Below are 18,497 nucleotides of genomic sequence, written 5' to 3'. Positions count from 1 at the left end.
CTTAGTCAAAGTCTGGGCTTTGATCTGGTTGAGATGCTCTGGCTTGGCCTTACAGCGTCCGTAGGAATTTGTAAAGAATAGAGGAACACCATTCCTCCACTCCACTGTGGTAAAAGACTCAGCAGTTCTGTTACTCTGAAGAAAACTGAAACTTTGGAGCCACTGACTTTATGCAACATGGTTTAAAAGTGAGATTTTCTTACTTAGTGTCTCTCTCTCTGTCTCTCTTTCTCTTTCTCTCTCACCCACACACATTCTTTTAGATCCACCAAAGCCTCTAATCTAAATAGACTCTTCCTACTTGCACATTTAATTGTTGGGTCAGTTCAGAAGAATCTTTGCACATTAATGATTGTGAGCCTCCTCCTGTTACAGCTCGTTTAAACATCTTGCAGCAGTCAAGCGAAACTATGTAAGAAAACTCCTTGATGGAGTTATTAAAAATAAACTAGGCATTTGTAACAATGAAACCATGATGACAGGGGGAACAATGATGCTTGCTTTTTAGTGGTGTGAGTTTTCAGTCTCCCATGGACAACAGCGAGTCAAACTGAATAGAATTTGAACACAGATTTTGACTTCAGTCCCTGTCTGAGAAAACCCCTGGCGTTATGCAAGACTTTCAGGAAAGCTGATTTCTGCATTCTTGCATCAACTCTGTCAAATCGTGCAGGGACAGGCCTGCATGTTCTATTCACAACAAAAACTGTGCATGAAGGAAAACCTTTAATGCTTACAAAAAAAACACACAAAAAAAAACAATAGTCGAGAGGTCGTATTTTTAAATGAGATGTTTCTCCATCCAAGGTCATGGTGGAGGGGTGTGGGTAGGTGTGGGGGTCCGTAGGCCCCCTGACAGCAGGAACAGGCCCTTAGATTTTCTCAGCGTACCAAAAAGCATCAGATGCTGGAAAATCATATGTTATTAAAGGATTTTATTACACTGTTAGACCTTTTATTGTAATTTTACAGTAAGTTACTGTAATTTCCATTCTACAGTACCTTTACTGTTATGATATTTCACAGTTAATTTTTACTGAGTGTGCTTTACAGTTATAACTGCTTTACTGTAATTGTATTTTATAGGAAAGCTGGTCTACTGTAAACTTGTTTCACAACATAATGTCAGAGTTTTACTGTAAATTAAAGTTTACATTTTTTTAATATAAGAATATTTTACCATAAACCGAAAAATTTCATAAAAGAAATTTTAGTCCAAGTACTGTGAATAACAGGTATTTATTTTCAGCAGATTTGTAGAAATAAAATCCATTTACATATTCGCAATGTCATAAAGAACAATGTCACAATACAATATAATGTGCTATAAAACAACAAAACCATAGAACACATTTCCTACATCAGAAGAACTTTTATTCCATTCGTCAAACAAAAGCAGTGGGATCCATCTTGTGGAAGCTGAACTGTAAAGAATAAGACAGACAATGTGGGAGGTCATGAGATGGTCAGGAAGTTATCTACATTTTCAAATCGACAGGAAGTTGACAAATTAAGCTGAAGTGACAATGTTCACATGCATAAAATCTTTGTCATAAAGCAGCATTAAGTTGATAATTTGTTTAAAAAAAAATCAATTGGACTGAAGTGATAATAGAAGCTGCATAAAGAATGAGCAGGACTGGCTTCACTTCAGGTTTTTGGAATGTTTATGGCAAAAGCAGTCAGTCAGTCAGTCTTCAGTAATTCAAAAGATTGCGTCCTACAAATGTCCCCAAGGGGACGATGAAGTACAACAATCTTTTTAGTCATTTTGTTGGTGCTGACGGATTACTGCAAAGGTGTGCCTAATAAACTGAAAACTGCATAGTATAAAAATACACCACACTTAAACGACTACACACTTATACATTTCTGTGATTTATTAAGAGATGCAGCAACATCCACTTTTTACCACGGACACAGAAAAGATGCAGGCTACTCTAAAGGGCTATTGTGTAGGAATCACATGCCATTTATAAATAATCATTAAAATCATATTAAAAAGGCTAAAGTAAAGTCAGAGCATGCAAGATAGGAGGAAAAGACAACAAAATAATAAACATTTACATTTGGTAAAATACTTACCTAGCTGGAAGTCCTCCATTCAAATTCAGCAAGTTGTTGGAAGAAGGTGGTGATCTGGGAGTTGACACTGACTACTTTCCTCTTGACAAGACTTCCCGCGTTGCGGCTTGTACCGACTTTGGCTGTGCATTTGGTACCAACATCTGGATTGATCCTCACAAAGAATCTTTTAACAGAAATAAAATATATTAATTGTAATTTTTAATGAAGACGTACAAACAGCAATCAGCTATGGTTCTTCACCATCAGTCAAACTGTCATTAAATTGAATTCATAAATGGCTTGGTGTAGAGTACTTGCCATTGTATCATCTCCAGCGTGGTTGATGCCGACTCCTGATACTCCAGATTGAAGACATAATATGACCCAAAAAAGACAACAAGGACGCTGGCAAAGTCATGTAGTTGCTCAGGCTCGAAAAATACCTTCTCCTCCATACTGACAATCCACCGGGTTGCAGACATCAAGCTATTTCCTAAAATAGACAAACCCTTGTCAGGCTAACGCTAGTGAGTAAAAGTACAGACTACCATAACAATTACATACATCGCTACAAAAAAATTATAGTGATAGAAAATATTCCTCTTACCAAGCATGATTACCCTTGGTGTAGTGGGTAAGGTCATTTCCATTTCAACAGACATCTTGGCGGAAGATACCTTTAAAACATAAAAGGAAAACTCTCTTAAATATGAATTACTGGTAGTAATTTATATTTAAAGGGCCAGTTCACCCAGATTACAACAGGTTTTTGAGAACCTCATCCCGGAGACTAGACTAGACTTTACCCCTACATCCTGCTACCACTCTGAAACAGCGGATGTGAATGACAGTTTGTGGGGCTAAATGCATTTTTTAAAGCATTACATTCCACAAGTGTTCAGTCTGACTTCTGCAATGGCGGTGACTCCTGTGCATGTGGGACCTGAATGCAGAAAATGTTCTGAAGGAAGCAGGACATTGCTCTATTCCACATGCAAACCGATAATTAGCTGTGTGTTGATGTTTCTTCACATGACTACAAAATTCTGTAAATTCTGAAGTACAAATGCTGCAGAATTTACACCTGTACATAGTTGCACCTGTTAGTACTGACTTAACTTTAAATTTGCAGGAGCATGGTTTAAACATGTGAACAGTCCTTATATGTAACCAGGGTTGGAAATTAACTTTTTTTGTCCACCTGCCACTGTGGCTGAACCAACTCAAAAAATAACAGAAACTACTTTAATGTTTTTCACCTTTGTCCTCATTTACAGACTCTTATACACTATGTTGGAGATGTAATGGTACTTTAGCAGGCTAACCAGCTGTAGCAAGCTCAAAGTTATAGATTAGGTTAGCTGCTCCTCTACATTTCCAGACTATTTTGTGGTTTCAAATATGTTTGAAGAGCTTTTTACCTGTTGTCTTGTCTTTTGAAGAGATGAAGCTGTTAGCAGTCAGCAGGACAGAACTGCACAGCCACTTGGAGGGAAAAAGCTTGGGAGTGAAAAGAAAATCATCTGAAGAAAAGGAAAAAAAAGAACAAAGTTAGAAATTCATCCTTGCTGACCTACGTAGCTAATCTGCACTTTTAACGTTTGCAAGGTCATGGTTTAAACAAATGAACAGTCATTAGATGTGAAAAAAAAAAAAAGGGGGGGGGGGGGATCAATTATCAGTTAAGGTTATATTGTTCGACAAAGGATGTAACAACAATGCTAACAGACACTCAGCACTGAGCTCATCTCAACCCAAAGCCGCCCGAGGAAGATTAAGCGGCAAAAGTCAAGCTAAAACCTTCAACGGTAAAATTAGCACCTTAGCTAACGTTAACTCCGAACCAGCTCAAACAATAACACCATCATATTTTCCTTTCTTTCACCTCATTTACAGACACGTAACTTATAACGTTGCAATATGCCAGTTATATAAAACACCAGAGTTAGTAACGTAAAGGTAACGTTATTTTACCAGGCTAACCAGCACAAACGAGCTCATGCTATAATGCTAAGTTATAGCATGATAGCTTGATGCTATAAGTTACGTTAACTCCATCTAAAATGTACATTTCCAGGCTAGGTTTTGGCTTCAAACAGTTTTCTAAGAAGTGTTTTTTACCTGTCTTGAAGAGCTGAAGCAGTGTGAGCCCACAGCATGGAGACAGAGCTGCACTTGGAGGGAAAAAGCTGGTTGGAAGCGAAGCCACGCTTGATGACGTAGCTAGATAAACTGCATATTAATGTTAGCTAGGATGTGAAAAAAACAAAAGTACATTCTCTCTTTCTGCCTTAAAAATATGTTAACCACTAAAGGAGTAAAAATACAGAAACAGGGAACCACGATGAAGCAGCTATGATGACCGTTGGACATCAAATATAATTCTTACTGTATATTATAAGTACAGTACCACTACTGTAATGTGTAAACAGTAAATTACTGCAAATTCAAAACATACAGTAAGTTACTGTAATACTATGTACTATACCCATAATGCAATGCAAATTACAGTAACTACTTGTAAAGATGTCTTATGGTAGTTTTACTGGGCATTTTGTGGTATTTAACTGTAGAAAATACAGCAAAGGCTAACAGTGTAAGAAATGCCAGTTTTAGCAACTTGTATAAAACATACAATTAAAACATGATATTTACAAACTCTATGGAAAGTCTCATAACGTCACTGTTTGAGATAGAGTTAGGGTTAGGTATGGAATGGATGGGGTTAGGATAAGGGTAAGGTTTAGGCTGTAGAAATGAATGGAAGTCAATGGAAAGTTCCCACAAATATAGCCACGTAAATATGTGTGTGGGGGGCGTGGGGTTGGTGTGTGTGTGTGTTTTTGTATGTTTTTGTTTTGTAATGAAAGTCAACAAACACAGTAAACACTTTAGACAAAGCCTAGAAGAAGTAAAATAAAGTCTTTGCACTATCTTTTAATAAACAAACTCCCATCTAAACTCTTGGATGTTTTCCATTGATTGACATTGATGATATTTTTAACATTTATGAAATGTGAATGTCTTGTATTTGATATTAAGTGAATCAAATACAAGTCTTGTATTTGTCTTGTATTTGATATTAAGTGAATACATTACTTATTACTTGTTATTATTACTATGTCTGACATATTCTTTAAGAATGCAGGTTCCAACTCTCCCTCTCAACATCCCACCTCCACAACTATTTCCTGTTTTTTCAACATACGTAGATAGTCTGATGCAAACAAGGAGAGACGGGAATCAATTATGTGTGATTCTGTTTCAGTTGGTAAGTAGAGGAAATGTTTGCACCACATATGAAAATGACCCAGGAGCGATCAGCTGCAGTCATATCCGTCAGGACCACATTAAAAGTTTCCTACCAATAATCCAGGATGTGAGGATGTGTGGCCCACGCAGATGCTATAAAACCGCAGACAGCCAACCCTTCCTGCCCTTCCTTTATGCATTACAGAATGCTGAAATTCTTTAATCCATGCTACCTGTAAACTATTGACCCACATACTGTAAACTGAACAAGATAACAGCTTGTCCTTAACATACTTAGATAAACCTACACCATCATTTTCTCCTTGGCTCTGTTGCCATGCACACTGGCTATATTTATTTGTCCTGGTTTCAAGCATATTATAAACATTAAAAAAGTAACTTCTTCCATCACAGGTTTGCTTGATTTAATAACGTGAAGCCAGGACGCCTCCTGCATAATGTAACTAAAGAACAAACATAAAGTAAAACAACTTTGACATCTTAGTCTGCTGAACATTCTTAAAATTTGTTAAAGCAAAGGGAATGAATAACCATTCCTTTTAAAATGCTGATGCAGATCTTGTGCAATCTAGAGACTGTTTATGTTTCCTCAATGTTGCACTTATTTTTTTGCATCTCTAGGTTTATTTCTCCTAGTATGTGTCATACGCCTGTGGGATGAAACTGAAGCTTTTGGATAAGACTTTATGATTTTTTTTTCATTGTCCTGCTGTAACATTTATCTGTGGAGATTTAAAACAATGTGGTGAGGAATTTATTTGCTGGTAAGAAGCAGAGCTTTTGATTTATCTGTCAACGTTTGCACTTTCAGTCACTGTCTTATTTACATTATCATTATCATTATCTTTAATTTAACTACTTACAGATTTATTTATTTTTTTGTCACTGTGATGGACTGAACAGTAAAGGAGAGTCATTCATAAAATAGATCAAAATAATGGAACTTTATCCAAAGAAATGGCAACACGAATTCAAACAAACTGACTCTCCAAAAGAAAGCACACAAGACACTGGAACAGTGGCTGATCATGGGACAGCCGTGACTGAGGAGGAAGGAGCTACCAGATATTGTGTCTCTTCTAAGACAACTAAGACAATTTGAAAGCATACATTTTTATAGTCTCATCAGCCACAACAATAAGAAATGTTCAGTTTCTTTAACCTCCTTGAAAACTCTCCTCTCCATTTCAGCTAAACATGCCAGAACCTCCTTTTGAACTTCTGGTTTACTTTTGCATTTCCGGGATTTCAGGCAGAAGATCTAAGCTTTATTTAAGTTGACCTTGTTCTGTGAGGTTTCTGTCCTCAGCCTCTTCTTCTCTTTAACCTTCTAACTCCTCCACCACATCTTCAGGAGGCGGGGGGAAGAACACAACCATTCTTCCGCCTCTTCTTCTCTCTGGCTGTTGATCCTGTCTAAATCCTTGTCCTTCCATCGTCAGAAGTATGACATTGTGTTTTTGTCTGGCTGTACGCATTATGTCGATGGTTCATGAGATGCAACTTTGATCTATTTCAGAAAACCGGTTGATCGTTGGTTGATCTAATGCTGCACACATTTACCCACAGTGGAGAAAGTCAGGATTCACCTGGGAGCAATTTATCAGTCCATGACAGATTTAGAGAAAAGTCGAATGGAAATGTAAAGAAATATGATTGACATATTATGAGTATTATGAGTTGGCTCCGGTGGTGGGAGAGAAAGCCGGTCAGACCTGGCAGGCCCAAACGTGTTGTGAGGGTCTGCTGGGAACGTCTGGCGGAATCCCCTGTGAGACGGAGCTTTAACTCCCATCTCCGGAAAAACTTCGAACACGTCCCGGGGGAGGTGGGGGACATGGAGTCTGAGTGGACCGTGTTCCATGCCTCCATTGTCGAGGCGGCCGATGGGAGCTGTGGCCGCAAGGTTGTCGGTGCCTGTCGCGGCGGCAACCCTCGAACCCGTTGGTGGACACCTTCAGTGAGGGATGCCGTCAGGCTGAAGAAGGAGTCCTATCGGGCCTTTTTGGCCTGTGGGACTCCGGAACCAGCTGATGGATACCAGCGGGCAAAGCGGCATGCGGCTCGGGTGATTGCTGAGGCAAAAACTCGGGCGTGGGAGGAGTTTGGAGAGGCCATGGAGAAAGACTTCCGTACGGCTTCGAGGCGATTCTGGTCCACCATCCGGCGTCTCAGGGGGGGGAAGTGGTGCAGCACCAACACTGTTTGTAGTGGGGATGGTGTGCTGCTGACCTCTACTCGGGACGTTGTGGGCCGGTGGGCAGAGTACTTCGAAGACCTCCTCAATCTTACCAACATGCCTTCCATTGAGGAAGCGGAGCCTGGGGACTCTGGGTTGGGCTCTCCAATCTCTGGGGACGAGGTCGCCGAGGTGGTTAAAAAGCTCCTCGGTGGCAAGGCCCCGGGGGTGGATAAGATCCACCCGGAGTTCCTTAAGGCTCTGGATGTTGTAGGGTTGTGTTGGTTGACGCGACTCTGCAATATCGCATGGACATCGGGGGCAGTTCCCCTGGATTCGCAGACTGGGGTGGTGGTCCCCCTGTTCAAAAAGGGGGACCGGAGGGTGTGCTCCAATTATAGAGGGGTCACACTCTTAAGCCTCCCTGGCAAGGTCTATTCAGGGGTCCTGGAGAGGAGGGTCCGTCGGATAGTCGAACCTCGGATTCAGGAATAGCAGTGTGGTTTTTGTCCTGGTCGTGGAACACTGGACCAGCTCTACACCCTCGGTAGGGTCCTGGAGGGTTCATGGGAGTTCGCCCAACCTGTCTACATGTGTTTTGTGGACTTGGAGAAGGCGTTCGACCGTGTCCCTCGGGGAGCTCTGTGGGGGGTTCTCCGGGAGTATGGGGTACCGGGCCCTTTGATACAGGCTGTCAGGTCCCTGTATGACCGGTGTCAGAGTCTGGTCTGCATTGCCGGCAGTAAGTCGGGCTCGTTTCCGGTGAGAGTTGGACTCCGCCAGGGCTGCCCTTTGTCACCGATTCTGTTCATCACTTTCATGGACAGAATTTCTAGGTGCAGCCAAGGTGTTGAGGGGATCCGATTTGGTGGCCTTAGGATCTCATCTCTGCTTTTCGCAGACGATGTGGTCCTTTTGGCTTCATCAGGTCATGATCTGCAGCTCTCGCTGGAGCGGTTCACAGCTGAGTGTGAAGCGGCCGGGATGGGGATCAGTGCCTCCAAATCCGAGGCCATGGTCTTGAGCCGGAAAAGGGTAGAGTGCCTTCTCCGGGTCAAGGGGGTTTGTCCTGCCCCAAGTGGAGGAGTTCAAGTATCTCGGGATCTTGTTCACGAATGAGGGAAGAAGGGAGCGGGAGATCGACAGGCGGATAGGCGCAGCGTCTGCCGTCAAGCGGGCGCTGTACCGGTCCGTCGTGGTGAAGAGAGAGCTGAGCCAAAAAGCGAATCTCTCGATTTACCGGTCGATCTACGTTCCCACCCTCATCTATGGTCATGAGCTTTGGGTCATGACCGAAAGAACGAGATCGCGGATACAAGCGGCCGAAATGGGTTTTCTCCGTAGGGTGTCTGGGCTCTCCCTTAGAGATAGGGTGAGAAGCTCAGTCATCCGGGAGGGACTCAGAATAGAGCCGCTGCTCCTTCACATCGAGAGGAGCCAGTTGAGGTGGCTCGGGCATCTGGTCAGGATGCCTCCTGGACGCCTCCCTGGTGAGGTGTTCCGGGCACGTCCCGCCGGGAGGAGCCCCCAGGGAAGACCCAGGACACGCTGGAGGGACTATGTCTCTCGGCTGGCCTGGGAACTCCTCGGGATTCCCCCGGAAGAGCTGGAAGAAGTGGCTGGGGAGAGGGAAGTCTGGGCCTCCCTTCTGAAGCTGCTACCCCCGCAACCCGACTCCGGATAAGTGGAAGAAGATGGATGGATGGATGGATGGATAGATATTATGAGAACCACGTTAAAGCTTATACAGTGAAATGATTAAATGCCGTGGAGGTCGAGATAATTCATTTTTATAATATATTCTGATCAATATGACAAAAGTCACGGAAAATGTAGGAAAAAAGCTGAGAATTTGACATAATCACTTTCATGATGCGCAAAAGCGTTTGCAACTTGTTGACAGTAATAAGAAGGAGCTTTTCTGATGTGCAGCAGTGACACAACGCTTGGAAAATCAAACAAGGAGTTTTGAGAATTTCAATTCTGCTCTGAGAAATGCAGCAAAGCGACCGAGAAAAAAAACTGTAAAGGAAACGTGAAAAACAATTCCGGTCCAGCAGGAGAACTACAGGCTGTGAGGTGGTGACCTGCAGAAACCCTCCAACAAGTCCATCTCTGCATGAGTCTACAGTGGCCTAATCAAAGTCTAAACTTAAATCCAGTTAAGATGCTGTGGCACAGCAGTAAGCAAGTTGCTTACTGTGCTCTTAGAAATAAGGATGATTTAGTTCAGAATTACAACTTTGTAGTTTCCTGTTTATATTATGTAAAGCAGCTGGAGCTGCCTTTCTGCAGGAATGTGATACAAAGATAAACTTGATTAACTGAACTTGACTGATACATGCAATAAGCAATAACAGGAAAAGAAACGTTTTCGTCTGTCATCATATGAAAATGACAGACCTGAAGAATAAAACTGACTGAAGAGATGCAGAGCAGTTTCCAGGGCAACAGGTCGGCTGTAGTTTGTCTTTACGACACACAGAAATCATCACACATGAAACCAGAAATTAACACACACAAGCACACACACAGTGAAAAATGTTAATATGAATTGTGAGCGAGAACTGAATATCGTCAGAAATGAAAGCACATGAACAGATCACTATGCAGGAAACAGCATTTTGTAAAAGAATACAGAGGCAAAGACTTATCTGTTAATATTTTGCTTTTTTACCCCACGTGACTAGAGTGTTTCCCATAAGTCATGAGGAGGGAGGATAAGGAACCATAAAAAAATAAACAGCAGAGTGTGGAGGCGGGGAGAAGAACACAACAATTCCAAATATTCAGAAATTATTGGTTGCTGACATCTGAATGTAACCAGGAAGATGAGATCATTCTGTGCAGAGAGCTGAAGGATAATTAATGCTAATGTTTCAATAGATAGATAGATAGATAGATAGATAGATAGATAGATAGATAGATAGATAGATAGATAGATAGATAGATAGATAGATAGATAGATAGATAGATAGATAGATAGTTAGTTGGTATCTACATCAAGCTTCACCAGGGTCAGACCTGTACCAACCCGGTGCTGTGGTGGTGCAGGGTTAGACCACAACAAACATAAGGAGACCTTAGTCTTTGCCATGGTCGTCACAGGTTTGATTCCCAGCATTATGACTTTAGCTGCATGTCTTCATGCTCCTTCATTACCCACTTTCCCATATTACTACTCTCAAATAAAGGCTACCTGAGCCAAAAAAAAAATCTTAAAGGAAAAAAAAAAGATCCTTTATTAGTTTATTTCTTTATTTGAAGTAAATTAAATGATTTGAGTAAGACTGACTTAAATTTGTCAAGTTAAGCCAACTTCATAAAATCAGTTGGATAAACTAAAAAACGTTTCCAGTGAGTTACACATTTGGAAAAGAAAGGGGATTTTTTTTATCTCTCAATATGACAAAGAGTAGAGACAACCTGAAGTTTACAGTCAAGATGTGCATGATCTGTAGGTGATTTTTTAGTTTTATTTGTGTTTCCAGCTTTGATCATCTCCTTATTACTTATTAATATTTGGTCTTATATTTGGTCTATCCTTGTATCTCTATTTTGCTGCTTCTTTACTTTCTGTCGGCTTCCTTGATTTCATTACCGCTTAGACTTATTTAGTAGTTTCTGCTCTTGTGGATTTGCAGATTCATGTTTAGTTTGCTTTCTCGACGTGTGTTTTCTTGTACAGTAGATCTTCTCTTAGTTCTAGTTATTTTTGTTCCTGTCGTCGTGTCTGCCCCCTTGTGTTAGGATCCGTCAGTCTCCTTCCAGCTGTGTCTCGTTTTCTTGAAACTCATTCTCTCGCCCACACTGAGCTGTTCTCTGTCTCTGACCTACAAGTATTTTCTTTTCTTGTGTGTTAATTCCACATTCCTGTCGGCGTGTTGGATCGTTTCCCCGTGACATGAGTGCAAGAAAAAAAAGAAAAAAAAAAGATTGAATGCAGACTTCAAATAAAAGAAATCATATTTCATTAAACAACTTGGTTATGGTATGCAATATGCACACAGGTTATTTCATAGTTTTTATTTTTTGTTTATCTCTGCCACTGACCCATTTGTTTGATTCTCAGTTTAACTCTGGACTCGTTGTCTGTGATGGACTCATGACCTCCACAGCTGTGCGACCCTGCAAAGAAAAGCGGAAACACACCGTGGACGGACAAATGAAGAGGCAGGTGCATAAAAACTATTCAGATGAATTAAAAAGGCATCAGCTAGACAGTAACTGTGTGGGCGGCTGGGGTTTCAGTCCTGTCCATACACCTCCACAGGTGAAAGTTTAGCAGGAAATGTGAAGCTATTGAATGAGCAGTATGCTTCCGAGGAGTGATGTAATGAAAGAATTCAAAGTATGCCTTCAGACTGACATGCTTTATCAAACGGCCGTCAGCCTACATCAGCAGATACTTCATTTGCAGAACATGAATCTCATAATTTCTTTAGTTTTAAAAATTACTCTCAGTTTGACAGTGGTTTTTCATATCCAATATGGCTCAATGCCCAGGGTGCCACCAGTCCAGAGGGGCGGCACAGGCATGTGGGCAAAATTAATTTCTCCTTTGCCAAATCATTTTCATTGCTTAATTGCATGTGCTGTCAATGTGGAGCATGAATAGCTGCGTGCTGGGCATAGAGCAAAACAATGTTAGCGATAGCACTAGCAGTGCTAAAGTTTGCATCTCAGTGATTCTTGAAAAGTGGGACAAAATGGGTTTAAATATTTCCCCCCAAAAATGTTATTATTCCTCAAGCTTATGTATTCAAATATGACAAATAATGGTTTGGAAATGTAAAGATGCCAAGGTGCAGGCTCCCAGTTGCAACATTCTTTTGAAAATTAAATTTTTAATGGACCTGATCCAGAACTCTGTCAACACCATCTGACAAAAAAACATATAAAATTATTTTTTTAATGACCCTATTAGTGACATTTTACTGAGTTTTACAGACAAATGCTTCTCAAGAAACAAAAGAAATATTTAAAACAAAAAACAACATAAAGTCCATCTGACAGAGTTAGTGCATGACGGAGTTGACACAGAACTGAAGGTGGTGACAAACTAGTGAGTAAAATGAAATACTTGATACATGTGAAGTAATGCCATTTATGTAAAATACATTAAAATGAATTAACTGCACACTTAAGTGAGATTTGTCAACACTATCACTGAAAGAGTCGGACTGTCAGTTAAAAACTCTCACGGAGTTGACAAAATGCCAAACTTTATATGATGCTATTCTGAAGGAGGCCATATTGTAGCTCATCAGGTCCATGAAATCTTTACAGTAAACTAAAATTAAGCATTTATTTCACTAAATCTCATCAAACCCTTGTAAATAGTCAGTTATGGTGTTGACACATCATGGTTGTGATGAACAACTTAGGAATAAAACATGGCCGAATGTCCTGCAGGTTTTAGATGCTTCAACTCACCTGAGTCAATAATCAGGTCATTATCTGGAGAACTTGATTGCGTACTGAGGAGCCATTTGACTGAGGTGTGTTGAACCGCCTGCACAGCTAAAAGCTGCAGGGCACCGGCCCTCAAGGCCTGGATTTGAGATCTCTGATTAGATGATCAAGAGGCCATTACAGTCAGGGACTGGCCACCATGCAGAACGTTCCACAAGACATTTACTGGAACAACAAAAGATTATCAACTCCCCAGATGATGATGCCTGTATTTCAGCTGAGTACAAACATCTTTTACAGAAAGTGGTGATGAAGCGTGTCAGCTGTGCTGCAGGGAGAATGGTGGTGACGTCAGACATGTGCATAACAACTGGCAGAAGGTTTAGCTGCAGTGTGTGGTCATAAAGTATAAAACTGAATAGTCCAAATGAATCCAGCTACAGATCTGAAAATGCCACACAATCAAGAAAATAATTAAAAAAATTAACAAGGCTTAAGAGTAGACAGTAATGTTTACAATCGATATCTGACTATACTTACACTAGGCAACAACCCTGAGTCATGATTTCCTCATTAGTCTTCTCATCGGTTTCCTGGTGCCTCTGAATCGCAGGAGTCAAACCACCGGCCCAAACTGGAAATACCACCAGTTGGGTCTTGGGTTTCTGTGACATTAATGTTCCTGGGAAGCCGCTTGGAAAAGGATACAGCTGCTCTCTGTTACACCCACTCAGTATCTGCTGCCTGCCTAAAACAATGCAGGGAGGCAGGAAAACTTTTTGAGGTGATTCAGGTTATTCAGGTCTGGTGCCGCACTCTCGACGAATTCCTTTCTTTCAAGTGCCGTCGCTCTCGCAGAGCTGTTTGAGTGAGATTTTATGAATGCAACAGGAATGACCTGAGCACAGAGAGTATCTGCAGGATTCCTGGACGACTGGATGACAAGCCAGTCACTGACTGGATCTTTCTAAAAAAAATTTGGAGATATTTCATGCAATGATTATTGTCGAAAGAAGGAATTTTAAGTTAGTTTTTACACTACATATATACTGTATATATATATATATATATACTGTTTATAGCTGGTCTTTGACTAGGCCTCTCAGATTTACTGCTATGTTTTGGGTCACGGTCATGTTGCAGGGTTCAGTTCTGTCCCCTCTGATGCACAATAAACAACCTGGTGGATGCTATATTATTATTCATAGTAATTATCATTTGTACAATCAGTTATAATCCTTTTGGACCCGGACATTTTCCTCCACACTTTCTGTGTCTCCAATATGACACGTCTTACTTCCCATTTTCCAGTGATTTTCTTTGGGTTCCTGTCAGCCGTGTTCCTGGGTCTTCATGATGCTCTGCAGCCATCAGACAACAGCTGGACTCAAAGTGAGATTCAGTTGCACACAGTTACCGAAATGATACCGCAGCTGGACTGACATGTCGTTGGCTGACGTCTGAAAATATCTGGGGGTTTTTTATTTCGGAGTTTCAGAGATGATCCGGCAGAAATAGACTCGGTGAATTTGGAATGTTGTTGCTTGGCTACTGGAGTACACAGAAAAATGACCAGAAAACTATGTGACTATGAATACATGTAGATATATTAAAGTGTTTCTGGTGCTGGTGAGAAAAGAAAAGTTAAATACTAATGCTAATTGCCTCCCACACTTTTCAGATTGATATGCCAGACTGCCCCAGGGCAGCTGCAGCTACAATCCAGTAGCTTGCCGTCATCAGTGTGTGAATGTGTGCATGAATGGAAATGACTGATTTTATATAAATCACCTTTGAGTGTCCTAATAAAGTCTGATATCATTTCATTTCATATATCTGGGGGGAAAATGGTAAAACTACATAAAAATCATAATTATGAAACACGGATGACACTGTATGTGTTTATTGGGATTGTATGTTGCTACATACAATTTATGTTGCTACATACAATTTATGTTGCTACATACAATTTATGTTGCTACATACAATCCCAATAAAATTACATGAAGGCTGCGGTTGTAACACGACAAATCAAGAGTTTGAAGCAGCATCGTTGCTTTTACAAACCACTGCACACGACTCATTGTCAGCAATACCAGCAGAGACAATACACAGACATTCCAGAGTTATTCAGATCAAAAGAAAGAAAATATTCAAAATGCTTTGAGTGAGACAATTTTTTTTCCCCTTTATGATTCTTAACTGCAGGTTTGGGGGCTGAATCATGCTGCATGGAATATTTACTGTTTACAGGAAACACCTGAATACCTCTCACTCCAGCATGCATGAACTATTGACCTTTTAGCCATTTGAAGTGACATCTAGAAGTAGATAATCAACTCAGACAAGATCTCCCATCTTTACACGTAACACTATTATTACCTCACCACCACACAGCATGAGCCACATGGAAAAGGGAAACGAAACTCGTGTGGCATTATGAATTACTAAACTAGTGCGACATGTTGCCCGAACCTACAGGAACCGAGTTAAACTCTGCTGCCATCCAGGCGTCAAACCATCTGCTGCAGGGGCACTGCGCCCCCCCACCCCCCAGGTTTAATATGTCCGTACAGCTCTCCTTTATTCATGCACTTATAAAATACAGTACAGTAATTAAATTAAAACCATCATGGTATTTAGGTTTTTGTTGCCTCCCTAATGTTATTATTCTTTCCTGATGTGTGAATAAATTGCAGCCTAGAAAGCAATTAAAAAAGAATGAAACAAAAAATAGGCCAATATTTGATCATTTAATATATAAGTGAGCCAAAGAGCCACTTCCTCCAGCCTCTGGAACCGACTATGGGCTGCAAGTCTGAGGCATTTTGTTAGCATGTTTTCCTTCATTCTTATAGCTTGATAGGAAGTCAGGTTATCCAAACTGGCAACCCACATTAATAAAATATTAGTGAAATAACATTGACCACAAAACACTGTATTTATAAAAGATATCAACATTTTTCCCACACAGAAAGCCCTAACAAACTAATGCAGAAAAAATAAACGGTTTCGCTTCACAATATTGATTTATTTACCAATAAATCAGCATGATTTGTTCTTTAAATTGCCATTTATATTGTTCGGTCTCAGGAGACGATTGAGGGCTGAAGAGACGCTGAGGCCTGGTTCTTCGAGGTTCTGACGGTCCGCAGTGTTCCTCTCCTGACCCACTCTGTCTGTACACAGACAGAATGGTCATTGAATATCGCCATTGAATCACGTCATTGAATATCGCCGACACATTTTCTTTTTAAATCGCCCCTATTTAACTTCACTGAAATTGTTAAGCCTGGAATGTGTGTCTTCCTACTTACTTTATATTTTTGACAAAGGATTTGCTTCTAAGGACAGTGGAGAGTGGAACTAGAACTTTGTTTTTTGATCAATATTAAGGGATCATTGTCTTTAAACAAACTCCTGTAGGTTGTTGTGTTTGCATTTCGTCTTATTTCAAATGTACTAAGGTATTTGCACTAGAAACTAGACCTGGATTCCTCGGTAAGATTTTGTGTTTTGCAGTCCGTCTGTTGTTAAATGAAATACTTTGAATAATGACGAATTTCAGCAGGTGTTATTTTTTCAGGACTACACAAACAGTTGGTGCTGTGCTGCATCTGATTGGATCCAGGAGTGAAATACCTGACCGACATGCCTTAGTATGAAAACCTGCAGGAACGATAAGGCTGTGCTTATCACTGCATACAACTTTATTATTATAAACAGACCCAGTTCCATGTTTCTAATCACACTGCAGTGTTTGAAGGTACTTGTCTTCAGTCAGGCGTTTGTGACATGGGAAGAGGTTTAGCCTGTAGGCCCTTCTGTCATCAAAGTTCTTCTAGCAGAAGTCATTAGTGTCAGACATTATGTTCCAACACTCCTTCAGCTGCCAGCAGTAGCTCTTCCTCAGTCACGTTCTGTAGTTTGAACTTGAGCTGCAGCAGAAAACCCAGATATGAACCTGAACCTGGCAGCAACGTCTAAGGAAGCTGTTGCAAGGAGGAAGTGATCCTACAAATCTGACCTTGTGGCCTCTTTGCTAAGTTCCTTCAGTGTGTTTGGCTGCTTAAGAAGAAAAAAAGAAAAAGGTTGAGTCACAAGGTCATTAACTTGTAATTGTAACAATCATCATCATTCCTAGAAAAGCTCAAACCACGAGTTCACACATGTTGCATCAGGTTTTAAACACTGAGACACGGCGATGTCTCCTCTGTGGCCTGGTTAGCAGGAGGAAACGAGACACTTCGGGGAAGGAGATGAGTAAAATATCAGGAGAGGATAATGTGCTTCATTCTGTCACTACATCAAATTATTTTATAGCCTGTAATAAATCACACAGGGCAAGTCATGGCTGAAGATTTGTTCTAACATGTGTGTAGAATGGAACTTAACCACTGTGGTAAGCATGTGGCGTTGAAGAGTGTTTTCATTAAATATGTGTGACCATGCCTTAAATATGTGTGACCATGCCTTACGATGGACTGGCGACCTGTCCAGGGTGAACAGCTGAAACGTCTTGCTGGACATAGGCACCAGCTCCCCTCCTCACTCCACTAGGGACAAGAGTGTAAATGAATGAATGGATGGATGAATGACTTAATTCCATTTCATTAGTGCGGCAGTGTGAGTTCTGAGTCACTCTGCTCTTCCTTTTTCTCAGAACTTTTATGATTTTCTTCTCGTCTCACTGTTCTTTGGCATCTGTTCAAAGCATTTTACTCTGACTGTGCTGCACAGAGGTTTCACTTTGACTTGAGAACATAACACAGAGAAAGACATTCAGGCTGAAAGTTCATGGAGGAGTCGGGTCCAAACACTCATCATCACTGTTGATGCACATTAGAGCCACAAGCCACAGCAAGAGAACTGAAACTGGAGCAAAACAGGAGCTCATCTGGTTGACCTTAGGCCTTGATCTAATAACTTTAGGAGAAGTATAAGTCAAGTAGAGGTAATAAATTGCAACAACAAACTAATCTAATGTCTGGTCCTGAACCTGGGAGCTGATCTCAGACGAGTAGAAAGCAAAGATTGGGAGGGACTTTGAGGCCATGAAACAATATTTTCTGAGTCATTAACTTTAAGGGCCACATTAATGTTCAACTAAGGTCTACACTATGTAATCTAAGAGTAACATTATATATAAACAGCTGTCGAGCAAAGCCCTTGAGTCTGGAATCCCAACAGGAAAACAGAACCATTAAGCTCATCTGCTCCCAGGGCCAAAACAATACAGGCTGTTAAGTCAGAACATTATGAACATTTTTTTTTATTTAACAAAAACACTTTCAGCTCAATTTCAGTTTAGTAGAAATGATTGAAATTAAACTTGTGATGTGTCACATGTCTGGAATCCTTCCCAAAGTTAATGAATATTTTTTTGCGGGACAAATCCAAAACATACACAAAGTTGCTAAGGAGTGGTAAGCCGAGTCCCAGAAGGCAGGTCAACTTGGGAACAGGTATTTTATCAACAGAATGCTGCTAGTGTTGTCAAGTATGACTAACTCAAGCAACAATTAAAAAGTGGTCTTATTCATAGCGGTGTGAGTGCGATAAT

General features: G+C 40.8%; 1 long non-coding RNA gene across 1 annotated transcript; it reads right to left on the bottom strand.

The window, feature by feature from the left end:
- Positions 1–1,220: 1,220 nt before the first annotated feature.
- On the bottom strand, positions 1,221–3,496 carry LOC114153986 (uncharacterized). Its single transcript, XR_003597448.1, has 4 exons — positions 2,675–3,496; positions 2,382–2,560; positions 2,086–2,251; positions 1,221–1,424 (listed from the first exon to the last, which is right to left on the bottom strand). It is a non-coding gene; the product is annotated as an uncharacterized LOC114153986 (long non-coding RNA).
- Positions 3,497–18,497: the final 15,001 nt, after the last annotated feature.

Source organism: Xiphophorus couchianus, chromosome 12 (genome assembly GCF_001444195.1).
Source record: "Xiphophorus couchianus chromosome 12, X_couchianus-1.0, whole genome shotgun sequence".
Lineage (NCBI taxonomy): Eukaryota > Metazoa > Chordata > Actinopteri > Cyprinodontiformes > Poeciliidae > Xiphophorus > Xiphophorus couchianus.
The sequence above is the reverse complement of the archived record's forward strand: the minus strand, read 5'-3'. Positions and strand labels throughout refer to the sequence as shown.